Source organism: Micrasema longulum, unplaced genomic scaffold, assembly GCF_059751315.1.
Source record: "Micrasema longulum isolate JH-2025_06_02 unplaced genomic scaffold, ASM5975131v1 h1tg001615l, whole genome shotgun sequence".
In the NCBI taxonomy this organism is placed as follows: domain Eukaryota; kingdom Metazoa; phylum Arthropoda; class Insecta; order Trichoptera; family Brachycentridae; genus Micrasema; species Micrasema longulum.
Window position 1 is genome coordinate 1,353 of NW_028278796.1, and position 21,369 is coordinate 22,721.

Sequence of the window (21,369 nt, forward strand, 5' to 3'; positions counted from 1 at the left end):
GAGACTAGAGAATTTTGAGATGTGGTCCTATAGAAGACTACTAGGAATTTCCGGGAGAGACCACATTACAAATTAGGAGGTTCTCCAAAGAATCGAAGGTGGAAAGCATCTGCTCGGGACCTTGTCCCGAAGGCGAGCGAGATGGATCGGCCATGTAATACGTCAAGAAGGCCTCCTGCATGTCGTGATGGAGGGGATGACCGAGGGGACAAATTATAGGGGACGCCCACGCCGAGAGTACCTGGAGGACCTATTAGAGGACGTGCGCTGCTCATCATATGTTGACTTTAAAAGAGCCGCACAGGACAGGGAGGAATGGAGGAGAAGAATGAAAGTAATTGCTGCCAGCCAATCCCAGGATTGAGACCAGAGAAGGAGAAGAATTTCACCTAGAAAAGTACTACAAAATTTATGTAATATGCGGCCTCCGTGTTAAAGTGGTTAAGACGCTTGACTCGGCATGGAAGGTTCCGGGTTCGATTCCCGATAAGAATACAAAAAATATTTTTTGTCAAGCCTGGGTGTATTTAAAACGTATTCTTTATATTTATTCATACAAAGATACAAATTCTATATTCTGAACGGGTTAATTTATATTCCTAACATTTTGGTGCGTATAAAATTTTATGTAAGTACCGAGCAACTTTTTAAGAGCTAGGCAATACAGACCATTTGTTTTTTCTAAATGCTAGACAAATTTACCGTCGCTTATGCCGGTGAGAAGAATGATTGTTCTGTTGAACAGCCTACAGAGGGAGGTGGATTCCATACTGAAATTACCAGTTTTAGACTTCCCTTCTGACTATATATCATAATGTCTACTAGTTGATACTAATTCGTCATTGTTTACTATTGTTTTTATGGACTATATGTTAGAACGTAATAATTTATTGTGCTTTTTTTTAACGTTTTCGTAATTTTTATTAATTTATTTAAACATTTTATCGTAAATACAATTTTTTGTTCACTTTGCTAAGCTAACTAGGGTACAAATCCCGTTCTAAGCTAGGCAATTGCATTTTGATACATGATAATAGTTTACACGTTAGTAGAAAGCACATACTAATACAATATAAATTTACTCGTATACACATTTTGATACGGATACATACACACATACACATGCACACATATACATATATACGTACATACACATATATACACATATATAAATACATACACAAACATGTACATACACTCATGCACATACACATACATACATTCATAAAACATGGACAATTTATTTAATATAATGCGAAGTTTCATGATTGCCATTTGTTTATATATTTTAAAATTATTCTTTATTTTCATATTTTATTTTAAACATCCAGTAAGTATCTCCAATTCTGACCTTCTGACTTCCTACGACCAATTTCATGAAAGAGCGAGGGCAATACCTTCCGTAACTTGACAACTCTCCCGTTTTTCCACGATCCTGGCAAAAAGTTATGGTCCTTCTTGCCAACGTAATAGAGTTGTCTCAATGTCAGAACAGTGTTGACCCCTTCACTTAGTATCAGACTCTATTGGAGTATCTTGTATTAAGGTTGTGGTTGACGCTTGGAAATTTGTCTCTATTTATGTGAATTACCTAATATTATCATGTATGTACACTGTAACTAGCAGTAGCGCTGTATTGTACATTTAAAATAATAAATAAATTACAAAAAGTAATACCGCATCCGTAACTTGCACACTTCTCCCGAAAATGGCTTTTGTTTTGGAGAACTTACATGAGAATCAATGAACCTAAAGTTTGGTCTAAATTTTATGAGTCATTATCGAACATGGTCGAAAAGTAATTATATTTTAGTTATGTTAGTTAGTTAAAAAAAAAAATTTAAGTATATTTTTTTAACAAAAGTACTTCAAATTTATTTAATTTAATTTATGCATGTTTATTTTATTCTTTTCAATACGCAATTAAAGAAAAACAACAATATTTTAAAATGGCTAAATCGAATGATTTTCTTACTTTTTATGAGACTTAACTTAATTTTACAAATTTATTATTATCAGATTGAGTAAAATCTTATAGCTTTGTTCAAAGATAAGATGGAGAGCTAGTTAATTCTACAAAAGTCTTTGTCCCAAAAACTTAAAACAGTTCACTAATAAATTTTAGTAAAAAAATAATGGAAAAGAGAAGTTTAAAAAAAGTCAATATGGAAACATCATCATCATCATTACCGTTTCGCACATAATGGTGTATAGGGCACTGGATTGGTACACTAATCGCAGCATATCTCGATCAATTTTGTAACATGAAGGAAAGGTCATCAGTCTTACGCTTTAGGTACCAGCCCAGGGACTATGAAATATTCTAGTGTGAGAACACCATTTTAAATAAATATTTCATATCGACCATATCGGGAATCGAACCAGAGACCTTTTGCATGGTAGGCAAGTGCGCTGACCATTACACCACGAGGCCGACATGTCAATATGGAGACTTTTGATTTTAATCAGGACAAATAAAGTATTATCCCTGGCAGTAGCCACGGATTTTTTTTTAAAGTAGAAAATAAGGCTATAATAAAAACGCTCGTAACGTATCATGTACCAGAAGAAATAGAAAGCCTTAGAGTCTTTCAAATTAATTTTTAAAATGTTTTGGATATTTAAGTATTTATATTAAATGTAATATAATGAAAATATTATATTAGTGCTCAAGATATTATAAACTAACGTAATAAAGCTCAAATAAATCTAGAAAAAATATTTTCGATACTTTAAAAAGTTTCAAGAAATATACCGGTTTCCTGAAAATATCTTGTATTTTCTACCGTATTTTTCCTCGGAGTATATTGAATATCCCGGATTTGGATTCTAGAAAAGATTGATATTGGTTGAAGCCAATTATTGTGAAAACGATTTCTTTTTCCTCCTAAATAATTGTCTGTAAGCGGCAAAATTTAGAGCTAAATCTCGAGAATTTTAATACGATTCCTAAACACCACGCCTCTGCCAAAAAGTTCTAAGATAAACACATTACTTTGTATTCGTGGTAATAAAACAAACGAGTGTTTTATTAAAAGCCAGGGCTGGAATGGGCCCCCGCACGACTGTGAATATGTCGCTAAGTCCGTAGACCGGGAGGCGAGAACTGAAAATGTTGAGAAAACAAACGGAACAGTTAGGGCGCCTTACTTACTTCATAATGGAGCCCAGGGTAAGTTATCGTTTCACGTTGGATAACACTAACTTTAAACGATCACACGGATTCTAATCCAGGGACAGCGCCAGCGTTATGTATAAAGGCGGATGAGTCCATTTTTCTACGATGCTCAAAGAAAATGATCAGACTTCGATGATGCTGTGGATTACGTAATAGCATCCGGATACAAAATAAGTCAAGCTTTCAACATAATGTATTAAAAGAACCGTAAGTCAAAATAACAAATATTTAAGTGTAAAATGGTACGAAAGCTTTACAGTACTAGCCCATAATTTTGGAATTTGAATCAGTGTTAAAAGGAATGCAATTTTAAGAGAAGGTAATATAGAAGTCTAGGCATCTACAGGGCTTATGACCTGTCAATGGCTGGTTTAAGTGGCCACTTCACACAATGTGTAACATTAACCATTCTGCCCATATTTAAACATCTACATTCCTTTCATCCGTTGATGTTTGTGAAGTTAAATATTTTAAATATTATATGTTAAAATTGTTCTGTTGTAATATGTTAATATAAACAGCTCCCCAGGGAGTTGAATCCAGTCATTGTCTACAAAAATTTGGACAAACTCAAAATATTGTTGGGAATGAAATTTTTCAATGTTTATTTGTTTCAAGAAAAAAAAAATACAATTTACCTATTTTTACTATTTCAATACATTATTTTTTTGCTACCTATCTCAGAACAGGTTATTATCCCCAGTGAGATATCTTGCAACCATATTTACAATTTCAAAAATGTAATCTTTTATCCTGTTATTTATAGTCTATTAATACAATAAGAAAAACGTTGCAGGTACTCTAATATTACAATAAATGCCGATTTTGTCGGTACTAAAATTAAAATAATCAGGTAAATGAAAACCGACACCAACTTTATCGTAAAGTTAAGTTTTTAAAAAAAGTTTGATTCATGTTTCTTTGATAGCGAACATATTTGATTATATTATCGGTAAATAATGGATATAGTTTTCGTTTAACATACCTTTATGTAATCAGGGTCCGGTTTAGGTGAATCAACATTGTTGTTGATGTTCATATTAAGGCCACTGAAACAAAATATAATATAATGTTAGATGTCATCAATAAGCAGTGAGGTAATTAAAACACATAATATTCACTAATACTTTTATCAATTACGGTTGTTTACTAACATTAATTCAATTACATGTTTACTACCATTAATTCAATTACAGTCCCATGAAATTTTATTTGGCTAGCTAATAATTTATATAAGTTAACACTAAAGACGGTAATTATTTCTATATAACCATTGTTTCCTTTTAAGTGCTAAGCGATTTTTTTTTAAATATAGCAAAAGCAAAAAAACACGTTATAAGAAAATTAAAGGGTTTTGTTCTAAATACTCGTAAAGTAAAAACAGTCAATTGTTAAATATTTCCACACGCGCAGTACTTTTAATAAACATTTTATTTCTAAAAGTAAAGAAAGGGAGTGTTTTTCACAATCTGTTTTAAAAACTACATCTTATGTTATAAAAGCTGTTCATTAGAAATCCGTACGGAAATACATGCATTTATGAATTTAATCTCTTTCTGATCTAGGGTCTATCTCGTCGTTTCATGGATGGCGATGATTTTCATAAAAAATAAACATTTCTATAGGTAGCTAGAGTGTCATTAGAGAGATTCTGAATTATTAACATTAAAAAAAAAAAATATTTAACATAAAATATATTAGTTAAGAAATTACTGTTTGCTTATTGTTTTTTGTTCAATTATCTAAATAAATACATTTCATTACATTCTTAAATATTAAAACAAACTATTATTAAATATCAAATCACACGCTTATCGTAGAGTACAAAAAAAACATGAACTGTTAATTATTTATTTTGCTGGCAAAATTTAAATAATGGTATTCCTTTTCATGCAAACAAGCTAAAAAAACATAACAAAGGAACTTAATACAAGTATTTACTCTAACGTGTATTATTTACACGTCTTTCATCAACAATGTTAGAGATATGAATTTGAAACACGTGTAATTTATTAAATTGAAATAGTTTAAAGGAATAAACTCGCAACACAACTTTATCAAAACTAAAACTCAATGAATTCGTGTCATTACAACACAAAATATATATTTTTATTTATTTAGTAAAAAAAGAAGCATGCTTATCAAATGAGTTCATTTTTGTTTATATTATCTACTAATAAATATGTTGAGCTATTGACATTTTTTGGTGGAATTGCATTTTAATTGTAATAAGGAAAATACTTTATTTAGTTTTTTGCACTTAAAATGCTGTTTGTTTATACAAATAATTATATATATTTTAAAGAGGAACTATTCAAATTTTTATGATTTACTAAAACAAAATAATTTTTGAGGGCATATTCGACTATTTGCAAAAAACTTAGGATTAGAAATGGAAATCAAGATGCAGCGAAGCAGGTTTCGAACCCCGTACTTTTGATCCCCGAGTCTGCGATACTAGCCACGGGAACACAACCCGAGCTGGTGACAATTTTATAAATGGAAGTTGAAAAAACGAAATAAAGTTTATTTCTTAGTATTAATAAACACGTATCTTGGATCTTAAAAGCTAATTGTTAAGCCTCAATACAAGAAAATAGCCTAAATTATAATACTCATTATTCTCAGATACATTGTACTTGAGTAGGCACAGATTACATTGATTTTCAACTCTATAAACATTATGATGATGGTGGATTATTGGGTTACCACCGCAAATTATGTTGAAACAAAAGCCTTATAAGGGTGCTTTAAATACAGCTTGTACTCATACTGTCTTCATACAAAGTTCGGGCGAGCCAATCGCCTTTAATCTCTCGGGCCTTTGATGGCTTCTTAGTATTGTAAGACTATGAGTATGCTATGGAATCAAGAGCATGTTTGTATCTCATTCATCCCCGCAAAAAACCTCCTAGGAATGATAGGGATGGCAATATACAGATTATGGGTACATTCAGATAGGCACATAGCCATTGTGCTGTCCGGCAGCTATCGAATATTATATCCAGCGTCCTAACAATCAGCACAATGGTTTAAGCATGATAATACAATGGAATTTAATATAGACAAAATGCTAATTAACTTTCTGCTTATTGGCATATCTTACGTATAGAGAGAAGTTTACCGCAAGTAAAGGGGTTTGTCTTTAAGTACTTAAATAATTTTATCATTAAAATAAATTAACTATGTCCAAATGTTTGTAGACGTACACAAAATTTCTAACCCCAAGGATTTTATCAAAAGTATTATTGAACCGTCACTCCGGTCTATCTAAGAAGGAGCATAATAATTTTGAGTATTTATTATCAGACGTTTCTTAGTCGGTCAGTTAAATATTTCGGTGGAAGCTCGCCCATTCATAATGATTAATGAAAAGGTTTCAGTTTTTTTAATTCATAAAAATGGAATAATTGAAGAAAAACGAATGTTCATACGTATGGAACGTAAAGGTAAATTCCTTAATTTTCATATTCCCTTAATAAAAAATGACATTTTTTTCTATTGCGTTGCACGACATATGTATAAATTAAAAATATTTTAGTAAATAGTAATTAAGTTGCTTGGTTGGAGACTGATAGTGGGGTTAGTTTTATTGATTTTAGGAGTAGAAATAGATGTGCCCTCCGATAAAATGCGTATTTGCGCATCAGTGAAATATCGTAGCGATTACCAGTAAATGATAAAAAAAAAACCTTTTTTTCATTTCATCCTTGTATATAGAAGATTTTTAGATTAAATTTTTGTACCGCAAGGTATCACAATTTTAAATTCACATGACTAAATCCAAATTGATAAATGTAATAAAAAATAAGATAAGATAAAAACATATTTAACACGCATGAAAATACAAATCGGCCTACATTTAGATATCCCTAAATAATATTAGGCGTATTTTGTTGGTTAGAATCGTACTAGCGTGCGACACGAAATCCAAAAGGTGTAGGTAGGTATAATTAAAAACACATTACATTATTAAATCAAATATGATTAAATGGAAACACATCATTATTCCAATCGTTTTGGAAACATGTTCAAGATATTATAAAATAAATAAGTTAAATCTACACAAGTGATTTATTCCAATTTAGTACAAGGAAATATACCACGTTATGGAACCAACCGTGATGATTCCATGTGGACAGTGAACACGTTACCCTTTATTGATGTTTTACGTTAAAGGCTGTGTTAAATTAAAAGTTATCTTTTTTTTCCAGTAAATTTGTAAAGTTAAGAAAGTTAAAAATAATTAAAGTGTTGAATATAAAGAAGAGAACTTACAAGCACTGCAAACATTGTTCGTCATAATCATCCACATCTTCTTTGATTTTCTTTAAGAACGGCATGTATCCTACAGCGTGCATTGTAACAGGTTTCAAGATAGCTGTTATCTACGGAAATTTTATTACAAACACCTTATCGTATAGTAAAATATCTTAGTGGCCACGTAAGAATAGAACACTCGAAAATAAAAAAAAACCGATGTACAACGTCTAAATACACTTCATATGATAAAACTACATAAACGTGTAAAACAGTACGTACGTTAAACATGCAATTACTAATAAATAAAACAAATAAAAATTACGGTATCTTCATTTATAAAACTGTTAACGAACGAGATTCGTTAGATTTGTATCGCACGGTCACAGGTGCAACGCAACTGAAGCATCTTCAACCTCTCGTGAAGGTAGTGCGTGAATTTCTGAATGACGCTAGATTATTATTGTCACATTTTGGACTTATCGTGTGCCCGTATTAACTAATTACGATTGGATTAACTTTACTAATACCGTTCGATAAAAAATACTTCAAAATTTAATAACAGACAGATGCGGAGTCAGAGACATAAAGCGATTTAATGTTTTAGAAAACATGATTTTTAAATTCTATAATTGCATCATTAACTGTAATCTTTTTTCTTAGTTGTTAATTTATTTATAATAATTTTATATAAAAAGAAACTGAAGTATGTTCGCTATCGTAATTATAAAAATAGGATAAAATAGACGGAAGGAGAACACTAAGGCGTCCATGAAACACTTTTCATGATGAGGCAATTTGCATTATGGAAAGTTATGTCTTTACGCACGCCAAACGAACGAATGGGTAAAGAGAAGTAAGTTCCAATATACGTAGACATTACGTGAGCAATAGGTACAAACTCATTGTTTCATGAGCACATAAATACAAACTGTACAAGAAGATTATGAATACAAAATTATGTAGGAAACTAACAGCAATTTCTCACACCAAATAAACGTAACTTGAAATTATAACGACTAAGTTAAGGGGTTTCGTGAATTCAAAAGCAGTAAGAAATAATCGATTAAAAGTTATCTTGTTTCAATTAGAGATTTGTATAAACCGAAAAGGGAAATTGGGTGGATTCTTTGACAACCACTTTAAATGGAAAAACGGGAGACTGTAGAGATATAAAAATATTTTTCTTTTCACAATGAGATTCACTGCTCGCTCTTCCTGTTTATTATACAAATTCCCGTCAGCAAATCCCCCCATATCGTCCCAAGCACACGTTTTGCAATATCATCGAAATAACATTTTTCCGGACCTACGGAATACAAGTCCTCAAACGGAAATTGTGAAAAAGAATACGTAAAATAATCTAGAACCACTTCTTTTTGCGAGGCGGTTTGCCTTTTGCCAGGCCCAATTTTAAGGTGGCCAAGAAACCGATGATTTTCTTACGATTCCACGCAAATATGGACCGAGTCAATAAAATGAATGTAGATTGGTCCGGAAAACTGTGAAAGTATCGGAATTGGCAAATCGATATATTTTACAGATATTATAGGATAAGTTTCGGAGTAACCTTCGGTAACCCGGTAGACTTTGCTCGCAGAGTATTGCGTTTTAGAATGAATATATTCGGACGCATTTACATCGTTTTAGTTAGATCTGTGGTAAGTTTGGGGAGCGCAGATACTCGTATGTATAGAGGCAGGAGCCATCGCAAAGGTAGGAAGAAATGGCGGAGAATATTCTATTGAAAGGGGTTTATCGGATGCGATATCGAGAAGGTTCGAATAAATTTCAAGGAAAATGTACATTAAAAACATGGAATAAACTCTTCATATCATAATACCTTGGTTTTACAAAAAGAAAAACCATTTTAAATAAATTAGCAATGATATCTGTAAAAAAATATAGGATAATTAATATTTCAGAATTTTTCATTGAATTTTTGACTCGCTACGTCAATAAATATACCTATTATAGATAACAGCATTTTTCATGTAATTAAAATTCATTAGCTATATGAATCAGGTTGCATAAATAACAAAATATGTACATGTAATTAAAGCCATTTAACCAAAGGTAAAATATTTTCGATCTATTTCTTCGGTACAAAAACACAACTTTCAAGTTAACCAGACATTATACTTTTAATTCTAACCTACGTCTCATATTTTAAATATATAAAATGAAAATATATTAATTTTATCAAAATAAGCATCGAAAGATAAAACAATTTTTTTATCTTTATTTCAAAATCTATTTATTTAGGGAACTGATAACAAAATGACATACAATATAGGTACAATCAATGTAAATTCATGTAGGTACGTCATAACATTAATGTTGAAATAAATTATTTAACCTTACTTTATACACATATGATTTGTTTAGTTCTATTTTAGGCTTTGTGACATTATTTCAACGAAATGATTTATTTATGATTTGTCGAATATTTTAATGTAAAACATAATACAACATAAAAATGTTAAACAATAAACAAACTTCCACTTTTGAGTTAAACGTCTCGTTTTAGAAAAAATATATTAAAAAAAATTATAAATATGTATAATTTTAGTTTCTAAATAAAAATTAGTACATATGAACAAATATGTTATATTAAATACTCTAAATATGTACATAAAAAGAGACTAAATAATAACATATTTTAATAATAATTTTATAAACTAAAGCGGCATACAATGCGAGGTAAAAAAGTATCAATAAGTATAAAAAGGTTCAAACATTTTGTAATAATAAAAAAAAAATCAGAATAATATTTCTGTTGAATTGTAATATATCTAAGTTTTATATTATATAGTACTACAATACTGACTAATACCATTGCACCCTAGATAAAAGCAGAGATAACAGTCATCACTTTTGTGTATTTAAGCATACGATCTCGTTAAAGTTTGAACTTTTTGTTATTAGATTATTAGATTAAGTCGACTTTTAATAAGACAAAAGTAAGTGTTTGATTTACTCAATCATGAATAATGACATCGGGCTTTATTTATTTATTTAGTTTACCCAGAAAACACAAAGTAATCATAAAATCAAAATGAGAAAAAATATATTGAATACAAGCTGAACTATTAATTTTTCCAAGTCAACTTGTTAAACTATAAAATATGAAATTAAAATATCTTGACGACACTCGCAAAACAGGTTTTATCATTTTTCAATCATTCAATCGATCTACATGACCAAATCACCCAAGTGTCCCTTTGTTGATCTTTCCGGCTTCACATGTAATAGAATTACCCTTTTTTATTATTCGTAATAATTTATTCATACACACATCAAGATTCATATAATATATTGCATTCAATCTTTTTTTCTTACAGTTTAATGTGACGATGCTCCTGCCTATTCAAACAAACATAAAATTATGAAACGATAATCTTATTAAATGAAAGACTATTTAATAATTTAACTACAACTAAATTTCTTTATCTTTGGCGAGTAAACAGCCGTTCCTCCGAAGTGGTAGGCAGAGAGACTAGAACGTCACAAAACTCTGTTTTTTAGGCTTTTGACTAATCCATCTTCAAGTATATGTAAAATTTGGACATGGTATGTCTTTCTTGGTTTTTCTCATTAAAAACATAAAAATGTTGTTGCGATTTTGTTGAAATGAACAAAACAGGATGCGTGAAAAAAGTATGATTAACGTTACCCTTTTGACGAAATCTAGATTATTCGAAAAAACAAAATTAAATTTCGACATTATATTTGATGTAAAAAGAATTTTGTACAAAAATTACGAACAAACAAATAAATAAGTAAATGAATTAACTTGTAAATACATAATAAATAAAACACTTAGTAAATATAAACGTGATGATGGGTTATTCTAAAAACCCGAAAGTTCTTGTATTCAAATTAATATTAAACTCGTGTTTGGGGTAAAAATACAAAGTGTTTAATTTATAAAATATTAAAAATATTATTCTATTAAGTGAATGCTGTAAAAATAAATAATAAAATTAACTTTTTGTGCTGCAACTGGTCCTAAGAAAGGTTATTTATTTCTAATAACAAGACGAACACGAATCACGAGAGGAGATACTCACTCAGTGGGGCTGGGGGGGGCGGCGGGGAGGCGGTTGGCGTTGGTGTCGAGGGAGCCCGCCCCCGGCGAGATCTTGCCTGCCAGCGCGTCCAGCGAGTGCAGCATGGCGGGCGGGGCGGCGGCGCGTGGGGCGCGCGCCCGCAGCGGCCCGAAGGCGGAGCGCAGCAGCAGGCCGAGCGCCGCCGCCGCCCCTAGAGGAGCGCCCGCCTTGAGCGACACGCCCCCGACGCTGTGCCTCCGCAGTGGATCCTCCACGGTCACGGCTAAGTCTCTCAGCTTGGCGAGGGGTCGCGTGCTGGGTCGTGCGCCTTGTGCCGTGTGCTGGGTCGTGCGCCTTGCGCTGTGTGCTGTGCTGTGCTGTGCTGGTCGTGGTCGGCGCTCTACTGACTACGGGGGCCGGGGCTCTCAGCCGCCTGCCCCCGCCTCCGCGCCCCCGACCATCTGCCGCCCTATTATCTTATCAGCGATGTCGCTATCTTCCCCGTGAGCTCGATACTGTACACAGAGCGTGATAACGGAACTTCAGTACCCTACGCGCTCATCACATCTCGTACACACTTTTACACTTTGTCCTGCGTATATTATATTCCCCGAGAAACTTTATTCACGCACTGTTAATTAATTTGTCCTGAAAACACCATAAAATCACGTTATTTCTCTATCCATGGCTCAAACGGACAACTTTCGAAGATTTTCCATAAGATTATTTTCTTTAGACACCTGCCGCTCTCGGCGAGTGTAACGTGTTCTTTATCATTTCATTTCTTTAGATAAGACGAGTGATAAGAGATATTTACCTTAAGAATGAGGTACACAAACAAAGAGCTGTATACACATTCGCCCGCTTTTACTTGTTGGCTACAATTCAACAAAAGATGTCGATTATACGGTAAACAGAATTCAATGAACGTCTCCTGATAAAATGGATCACTCTAATCTTTGCGTTTGCGTTGGGCTCAGAAAATTTGTAGAATTTGATTTTGATGATAACAGAAACTAAAACAATACATTTCTTAATTAATTATAATTCTATAAGGTAATTGATTCATAAATATAACGAATTTCCGACGGGTAAGTATGCACAAATGCACCTGAACTTAAAAATGTTTTAACTGCAAAACTACCCAGGGAACTACATACGAAAAATTGTAGGTATGCAAATGCTTTAAATTAAATTAATGAATGTTTTTAAGCAAAATGGTTATCCCATAACCGTTAATTAGACATTGCTCAAGAAGGAAAGTGTTTCCAAATTAACGCTAAAGAGCACTAAACGATCGCGCGCATAATTGAAGCGAAGGTTTCATAATCGGAGTATTTATCTTTGTTGACACTAAGATATAAGTTTTATCTTTTCCTATTTAATTAAGTCGAAACTAGGACGGCCATTCTTCGGTTCGCCTCTTGGCTGTTGGCTGAAGCTGGTGGTCGTTAGTCGCGCAGAGCCGTTCTGCGGGACTTTGAGAATAATTAATGGAGGGGAAAATATCATCACACCCGGCAGCGGCCAATTATGGTGGGGATGATTTAAGAAAGCGGCGATGTGAGATAGGACTTGCTACTGAAATATTTACTCCTCGGTAGGGCATGAATTCGGAATGAGGGACGATTAACGGTATCTAAGCTGCACTATTATTTTCTCTCCGCGAACAATGGCTCTGAAGAAATTTTCGGTCAAAAATATCCGTCTGAAGTCAAGAAATAATAAAATAAATAAATTATAGAATCTCAATAAACAATCAACAAAACATGAAATATCTAAGTAATATCAATTCGCATTGCTTAAAGTATTAAAATTGCAACTAATTAAATCCTGACTTCAATCACTTATCTTGTCTTCATTGTATGTAGTTTTGAGTTAAAATATTAAATGGCAAATCTTCAGGACTGCTAACTTCAAAATATTAATTTATTTTTATTTTTATAATATCACTTAGAGGTCTTAATTGATTTTATTGCGATTAACATTCCTTTTTTATAGGAGTAACAATTTCTAGAATTTTACTTAAGTAAACAAATCAATTTTATTATTAAGTAAACAAATCGATATTTTACTATCTTATGAAAGTGTTAATGTAAAAGAGCATAAACATTATAATATCGACCATTCCTACGCGTAATGTCGTGACCCACGAATGGTCGATTTTAATGTATTTTGACTATATATTATTATATCTTTAGTTCCAACGAAGAAAAAATATATTTTGCTTTTAGGTTTTTTTTGGGACGCATACTAAATCTTATATTTTCTGAACCCCTGCGATAATTTTCGGGAGACAAAATAAGACCGGATGTTCTCCGGTGTTCTCCGAACTAGACGGAAGTCCACCGCGTGCGCTGTATTCCATTTTCAAATAGTTTTTTTTTTCCAAAATGTTCCCGCTTATGTGAAAACTAAAAGAACCAATCTGAGTAGAGCAAGCTTAATGTGATTTAGCCTGAAAAAATAAATCTAAACTAAGATTCATCTAATTGAATTATTTCACCTACATACTAGGCAACGCCTGAAAATGTTATTTTTTCAATTTCTTTTCTTCTTCATGGACCAGGTATTTTATCAACAAAAAATTATAATACAAAAATGTATGCGCATGGGTATATGTATGTGTGTATGTATAGGTATGTATATATATATATATATATATATATATATATATGTATGTATATATATGTATACGTGAAAAGATATGTATCAATATATGTATACGAGTAAGTTTATATTATGTTTTTTATATTGTTTATATTTATTTATTTGTTCTTTATATTACCTTGTAAATAATTATAATATATTAAAATATAATCGTCTAGCTTGGAACGGGGTCTGAACATTTGTTAGCTGGGAAAAGTGAAAAAAAAATGTATAATAAATGATATAAATAAATAAATAAATGAATATTGAAATTTTCAGTTTCATACTAAAACTGTCCTCAAAATGAAACCGGCTGACAGTAAAAAAGAAAATATATTTAAATCAACAATATTTTGAGTTTGTCCAAATTTTTGTAGACAAAGACTTGGTTTCAGCTCTTTAATTTCACAAACATCAACATATGAAATAATTGAAGGAATATAGATGTTTAAATATAGGCAGAATGGTGAATGTTACACAGTGTGTAAAGTGGCCACTTAAACCAGCCATTGAAATGTCATAAGCCCTGTAGAAGCCTAGACTTTTATATTACCTTTTCTTAAATGTTCTTCATCTGTGTTGTAATATGTTAACTTAAGTCCATATTTGCATGAAAGACTGCAAAATGCTGGATAAAACGAACGATCCAATATTTGATTTTCGTTACAATATACAGAATACTAACGTACATTATTGTCAGTGCTTCTTACAATTCGATTTCCCCTAAATGCCAACAAATTTAACCATCTTTTTTATTTATTTAATACTTCGCCTACTTTAATTACATCAAAAATTATGTTAAGTACAATGTAATAAGTTACCAGTTAAATTAATGTTTAAATTAGTAACTCCCTTCCTACTAAATTATTATAGTGATGAAATAACTTTTCTATATTTGTTCATATAAATATATGTATATGTTTTTTTTTTTTTTTTCTTTTTTTACTCTTTCAGATATATTAAATTACAAATTGTAACAAGTATAATGCGAACTTTTGAATTACTTCTACTATGACTTCATAAACATGTTTTTATCAACTCAATTTTTTAACCTCTGTACTCGTATAACGGCTACCTATTTTTGTGTATAAACTTTATTATGCATTATGTTTTATATAAACAAATTTGTATTGTAAAAGCCCTATGGGCGATTAATGTATAAAATATATATATATATATATCGTTTGTGAGTATTAAATAATGATTGCATGTAACACATACATTTTTTTTTCAAATAATCCGGTAATATAATACTTTATGTCATTCATACTGTATTTTACTTTATTTTTTACAAAGTATATTATACTGTCATAAAATATTTTACTGAAAATCTTTTCTGCAGTGTAATACCGTATGTGCATTTTTACAAAAAAAAAAGTTTTTTGTAAGCTTATCTAAAAATAAATATGCATATCATTTTTTTTTTAATCGGCGTGTATTTAAATTTATATTGGACAATATATTTAAATGTTTCACCTGCAAAATCGCGTTTTGTAGGTTACGATTATATATAGGATGTGTCGATATGCATACTTGGTTAAGTGTCTTAACTATGAGTCCTTTGCATACATTTTAACAGATTTTTTTTACACTTTTGTTATTATTCTGCATTCAGGTTTTACGTTAATAAAGTGAATTGTTTTATACAAGGTAAATATTCCTACCTTTTATGACTACTTATATATCCCCTGGCATTTATTAAAACCATTTTGAGTGCTTTGCAAACACAAAGTGAATAATAATTGTAAGTCTTATCAGACAACTGCTTTTATCTTTTAATAAACTACGTACTTGTACCTACAGCCCGTGTTCTAACAAGCCTACCTACTAGAACACTTTGAATAGTACATAATACAAACAAAAAATAGAGGGTGCATTTTGAATAGTGTCTACCTTTGTTGAAGGTAAATTAATTAGACAAACTGAATGACGAAAAGCAAATATTTTAAATATTTTTTGATTGTTGAAAAAAACGTAACATGATGTATGTAACATCAATTATCAAGAACGTTCAATTATTGCATGTTTTTATGTTACCGTTAATAATCAAATCTTGAATTCTAAAAAAAAAAATATCACAGCCTTATGTAAGCATTTAATAATAATTGGCGAATCCATCAAACAAACCGGTTTATGCTTGTTCTTAATTTCGTACAATATTTTGTATTTGTACAATAAAAGGCCGCATACTTCAGCCACATATTTCGTGGGGAAAAATGTGCCCTTTTACAGCTAATGGTGAAAGGGAAGATAGAGGGTAGACTGGATATGAGACGTAAAGAGCATCATGGGTCAGGAATCTTTGGCATTGGTTTGGGTGACCAGATGCAGAAATGCTTTTTAGAATGGCCCAGGATCGATAGGAGTTCTAAGTTATGGTAGTCAACTTCCGATAGGAGCGCCATAAGAAGAAAAAGAAGAAGATTAAAAGAAATAATCTTCCTAACGTGTAGTGTAAGTTAAGGTATCCTTAGAATTATAACACGCATATGGCTGATAAGGTCGTTCATACGGAGAAAAACTATTACATAATTATTCGCCGCGAAGTTGGCTACAGATTACAGCAACACAACGAGCCGTAGGTACTCGAATCGAGAATTGCGAGCGCAAACTGAAACCTTTTCTAACACGTTTATTGTTAGACTAAAAACCAAACCAAATTCGGAACGCTTTTGTTCTATGCAATAGAACTAAAGGGTTTCTCTAGAAAATTATTACTTTAAGGAAATATCAGACACCAGATGAAATGTGATGGTTATGTTATAGTTAGTGTTCAAAGGTGTAAATACTTGCAATGTCTTCGTTTAGTTACATTCATACTTTTAATGTATAAATAAATATTTGTATGTATCTACGTTTGCATATTTTACAACAAAATAAACAATACGTAACATTTTATAATAAACACAGCAATGTAAATAAAATAAGAAATGATTGTTTCTTTGAAAAGCCGTGTAATATTGTAGTAAATGCAAATATTCTTTATCGTAAGAGTAAGAGTATAGTGAGGAAACTCAGTGAAACAGAAAATTGGATAAAAAAAATGTTTTTTTTCGTGAGGTAAAAATAAAAGCATTTAATCGCACGGCCAAGCTTCTCTTAAATGTATGAAATTAAAAAAACATTTTTTTTTAAAAATAAAAATTAACTACTTTGAACAACGTCACTAGTTTTCCGAAATCAACCAATGATAGTGTTGTGAAAAATTTCCGGTTACAGGGAAGCCAATCCACCAATCAGGACAGTTTACGGTACAGAACTTATGACGTCTCAGGCGGAGAAATCTCAAAATCATAGCGCTGATAAAATAATACATAAAAAAATGTTTTTGAATAACCAATTAATATAAATATAAAAAACCACATGAACATCCTCATTTTTGAATGAATACATTTGAATGAAAACATCCTCATTTTTGAATAAATACTTCTGCGGGAATTTACCTATGTACTAATTATACAAATAACAACATAATATAAATACCCTAAAACCATTTTAAGACCGCAGTTATATTGTTGTAATAACTTGAATGAATCCATCACATGGAAACAAAGCACTCCTTTGATAAAATTGTCTTAAGATAAGCTTAAATTAATGGAAATACGGAGAACCCCCTTTGAGAGATAATCTCATCACTTCATAAGAGGATTTTGGTATTTCAGATAAATAATACTAGATCCCGGATCCCGGCTGGTTCATATCGCAGGGAGACATCTATTATCAACCTAGAAAAGTTTGTAGCTCTAATGTTAGAACGAGAAGAACTTACTGAACCAAATGCTAGACAGTGGAAGTGTTGGTGAAAAGATAATTACTATTTGTCTATGGAATTGTTCACAATGCACTTTCACGTTAAACGAAGGTAAATATCATTTTAACATTACAAAAAAGGAGTTAAAAAATATCCGATTAATAAAAGAGAAAGTAAAATCAAATTTGTCTTTCTTTAAAAATAAAAGTCCTTATTTTGACAGAACGAAATTATTTCTTTTGCACATTTGATAGTGGAAAGGCTTCAGAATCCCAATCAAATATAAATTTATTATTTCAGTCAAAGTTTATTCTAAATTATGAAAATGAAGTTAGAAATGAAAAATAACGTAAAGGAGTTTCAGCTGAATGGTGTTTTACCGGTGTTTATTTAGTTCATAAGAAAAAAAAATTAGATTAATCGTATATGTACCATAATTTAATATGCATGATTATTATTTAGAAACGTTGCTCATCTATCTTTCAATCTTATCTTCATTTTGTAATTTAATCGTCGTTGACAATATAGTTCAGTAGAATAAATAAATAAATAGTAAATAATACTATACATTGTCAAGAAAACAGTTAATATAATAGGGATATATCGCATACTACAAATACCGATAAAAATATATTAAGTGGATTTAGAATAATCAATTGTATGTTTATAATCCATATGGATATTGTGAAGAAATGCTTTCGTATATAAATCCAAAAAAGATTTTTTTTAAATACGTAACGTTGATAGTTGTGACGTCAAGATTTGTGACAATGTCAAGAACAAATTAATATGAATTGTGACGTATTAGGGGCGTGGCCAATGGAATGACTGTTTTTGCGGGAACTCAAAATTACAAATTAAAAATATTTTTAATGCCACTAATAAAAAATAAGGGTTCAAACTGTTAGTAGAGTTGCAGTGAGTTACATCTTGCTGGAGGGTGTGATTCTAAAAAATGCTGCAAACGCCCAGTTGCATTCCACCGGCAACACTACTGACTAGTCCTTCTCGTTAGCGTCCACGTCACGAACCCCGGGCAATAGGATCACACTCATAACGGTGTGATCACAGCAGATAGCGAGATGATGAAAGGCGAGTTTCTGGCGCCTCCAAACCAGAACAATCCAGCTAAGGGAAGTTAAACCCGACAGAAAAATCTACCAGAGAAGGTAACGGGAAACCACTCTGGTCATCTTTTCCCGGGAATCACTTTGGCGAGATATCTAATAAGTAGTTGTCCTGGCTGCGGAATACAAGAGTGGCGCGGGACCGAGATACTTTCACTGTGGTGATCGCCAACGTCGGGGGGACCTGACAAGGAACCGCAAGAAGAAAAAGAATAAGAAACAAAATTGTTATTGTTTTACTGGACAGTATTTCATAGACCGTTATTACTTTAAAAATGTATAAAAGTGATTTTTCCCTATAGTAATTTCCAGTAATATAATTGCAATTCATGTTTTTAAACTTTAAATATTTGGACTGGAAGAAAAGCGGCACAAAATGTGTAAATAAATTATACTAATAGTCAGCCTGGTGACGTAATGGTCAGCGCGATTGCCTGCCATGCAACAGGTTTTGGGTTCGATCCCCGACATGGTTGATGTGAAATATTTATTTAAAATGGTGTTTCCACACTAAAATATTTCATAGTCCCTGGACTGGCCTAAAGCTGAGACTGATCATCTTTCCTTCATGTAACCAAAAGGATCAAGATACGCTGGGATTGGTGTACCAATGCAGTGCCCTATGCACCATTAGGTGCGGAAAGGGAATGAAAAAAGGAAAGAAAAGTAGTGAGCATGTAAGGAATGAAGAAATTAAATAACGGATGCAGCAACCTATTGTGACAACTGTCGTCAGATGTATGAGATATCGTCGCTTCAGTTCGTTTTTGTCCGACAGATCAAAACACAAATCTGCGGAAATAGAGTTTTAAAGTTTTTTCTCCGAAATAGGCATAAATAATGACCATAACTAAGGACAAAATTCGTTAAAAAACCTCTTTAACAATTCAAAAAAAATATTGTTTTCATTTAAATTCACTAAATAAAGGCTTTCCTCAGAACTGTCTCAATTTTGTTACAAATGGTCAGTTTGGACCAAAACGAACTCAAGCGACGTAACGGCTAACTGAGCTTTATACAGTGAATGGCTTCCAAACTTGCCATTTTAAATCATGATGTAGAATAAAGGTAAAGATGAAGTGCAAATTTTATGATCATACCCCTGAAAAAAATATGATATTATTATTATTTATGATATTCATGTCACTGATATAATTTAAAATACAGAAAAACAGTTTAAAATATTCGTTTTAAAGGTAAATGTTTCATAAAAGTTAATTGCTAAAAAATACAATAAAAAAATATGTAGCTGTAACTTGACTGAAAATAAGGGTAAAAAGGGTGAAGAGTTTTCATTACTGGAATTTAGTTTCATATGGGTTTTCATGATTGGTGGTGCGAGCGGGAGCGGTTCGGCTGAAATCCGCCAGAGTGCGTGTGCAGCCCACCTCCAGCGCGGGAAACAATAAATTGATGGGTGACCGTTTAGGCCGACGCCGACGCTCACCGACGCTAACCGACGCTTTACTGCCGGATCGCGTGACGTCCCTCACCCGTAATTTTACAAGTTTTCATTTCAAAGAGGTAGGCGCAAGGTAATAAGCAAAGCACCCGCCGCTGTAGTTCCCCGCGTGCGTTACTGGCTCCCAGAAGATGAACGGTTATTGGTCGTCGGTCCTTCACAAATAATAATGTAATGGGAGAATTACATAAGAAAAATTGAATCCAACTTTAGTTTATGGAAAAAAAATATGTTATCCTCTACATCATTGTCATCATCTCCTTGCGCGAACCCAGTAGTGCACAGAGTACTGGATTAGTATTCCAATCAGAAAATTTAGTGCTACAGGAAATTGGATATAAAAAATGGTTTCTTACGCGCGGTAAAAATTAGAACATTTAATTTTACGGTTTCTCTAAAAGGTATTATAAAATAATAAAAATTAACTACCTTAAATAATGCCATTTATTATTTTTAATCAACCAATGATAGTGTTAATAGATTTCCGGTTTCCGGGAAATCAACTCACCAATCAAGACAACTCACCGATGAGAACAAGTGAAATCAAACGTTGAGCAATTAAAAAAATTGCAAGCAATGATAATACAACACGTAAAATTAAAAAAAAATTGGCCTAGTTTGATGATGTATTAACAAATAAAAAAACTACTGAACTTCCTTATTGTTGCATCTGGATTGTGCGTGGAGAATTTTTTTTTATTGAAAGAAGGTAAAGCGATCAGCCTAGCGCTTTAGGTGTAAGTCTAAGAACAATAAAAGATTGCAGCGTAGAACCACATTAAAATCAATGTTTCTCATCCCCTTTGCAAAAAATCAAATCAACCATTTTAATAAGGTAAAAGAACGCGTGCATAACTACCCTACCAGGCGGGCTTTTGTGCACTCGATTT

The 21,369-nt window shown here is 32.1% G+C and overlaps 1 long non-coding RNA gene across 1 annotated transcript in view; it reads right to left on the reverse strand.

Moving 5' to 3' along the window:
• Positions 1 to 4,156: 4,156 nt before the first annotated feature.
• The window catches only part of LOC148274611 (uncharacterized), a 138,221-nt gene continuing 121,008 nt past the window's right edge, over positions 4,157 to 21,369 (reverse strand). The window contains exon 3 of the long non-coding RNA XR_015824254.1: positions 4,157 to 4,227. This is a non-coding gene — a long non-coding RNA (uncharacterized LOC148274611). The remainder of the gene's footprint in view (positions 4,228 to 21,369) is intronic.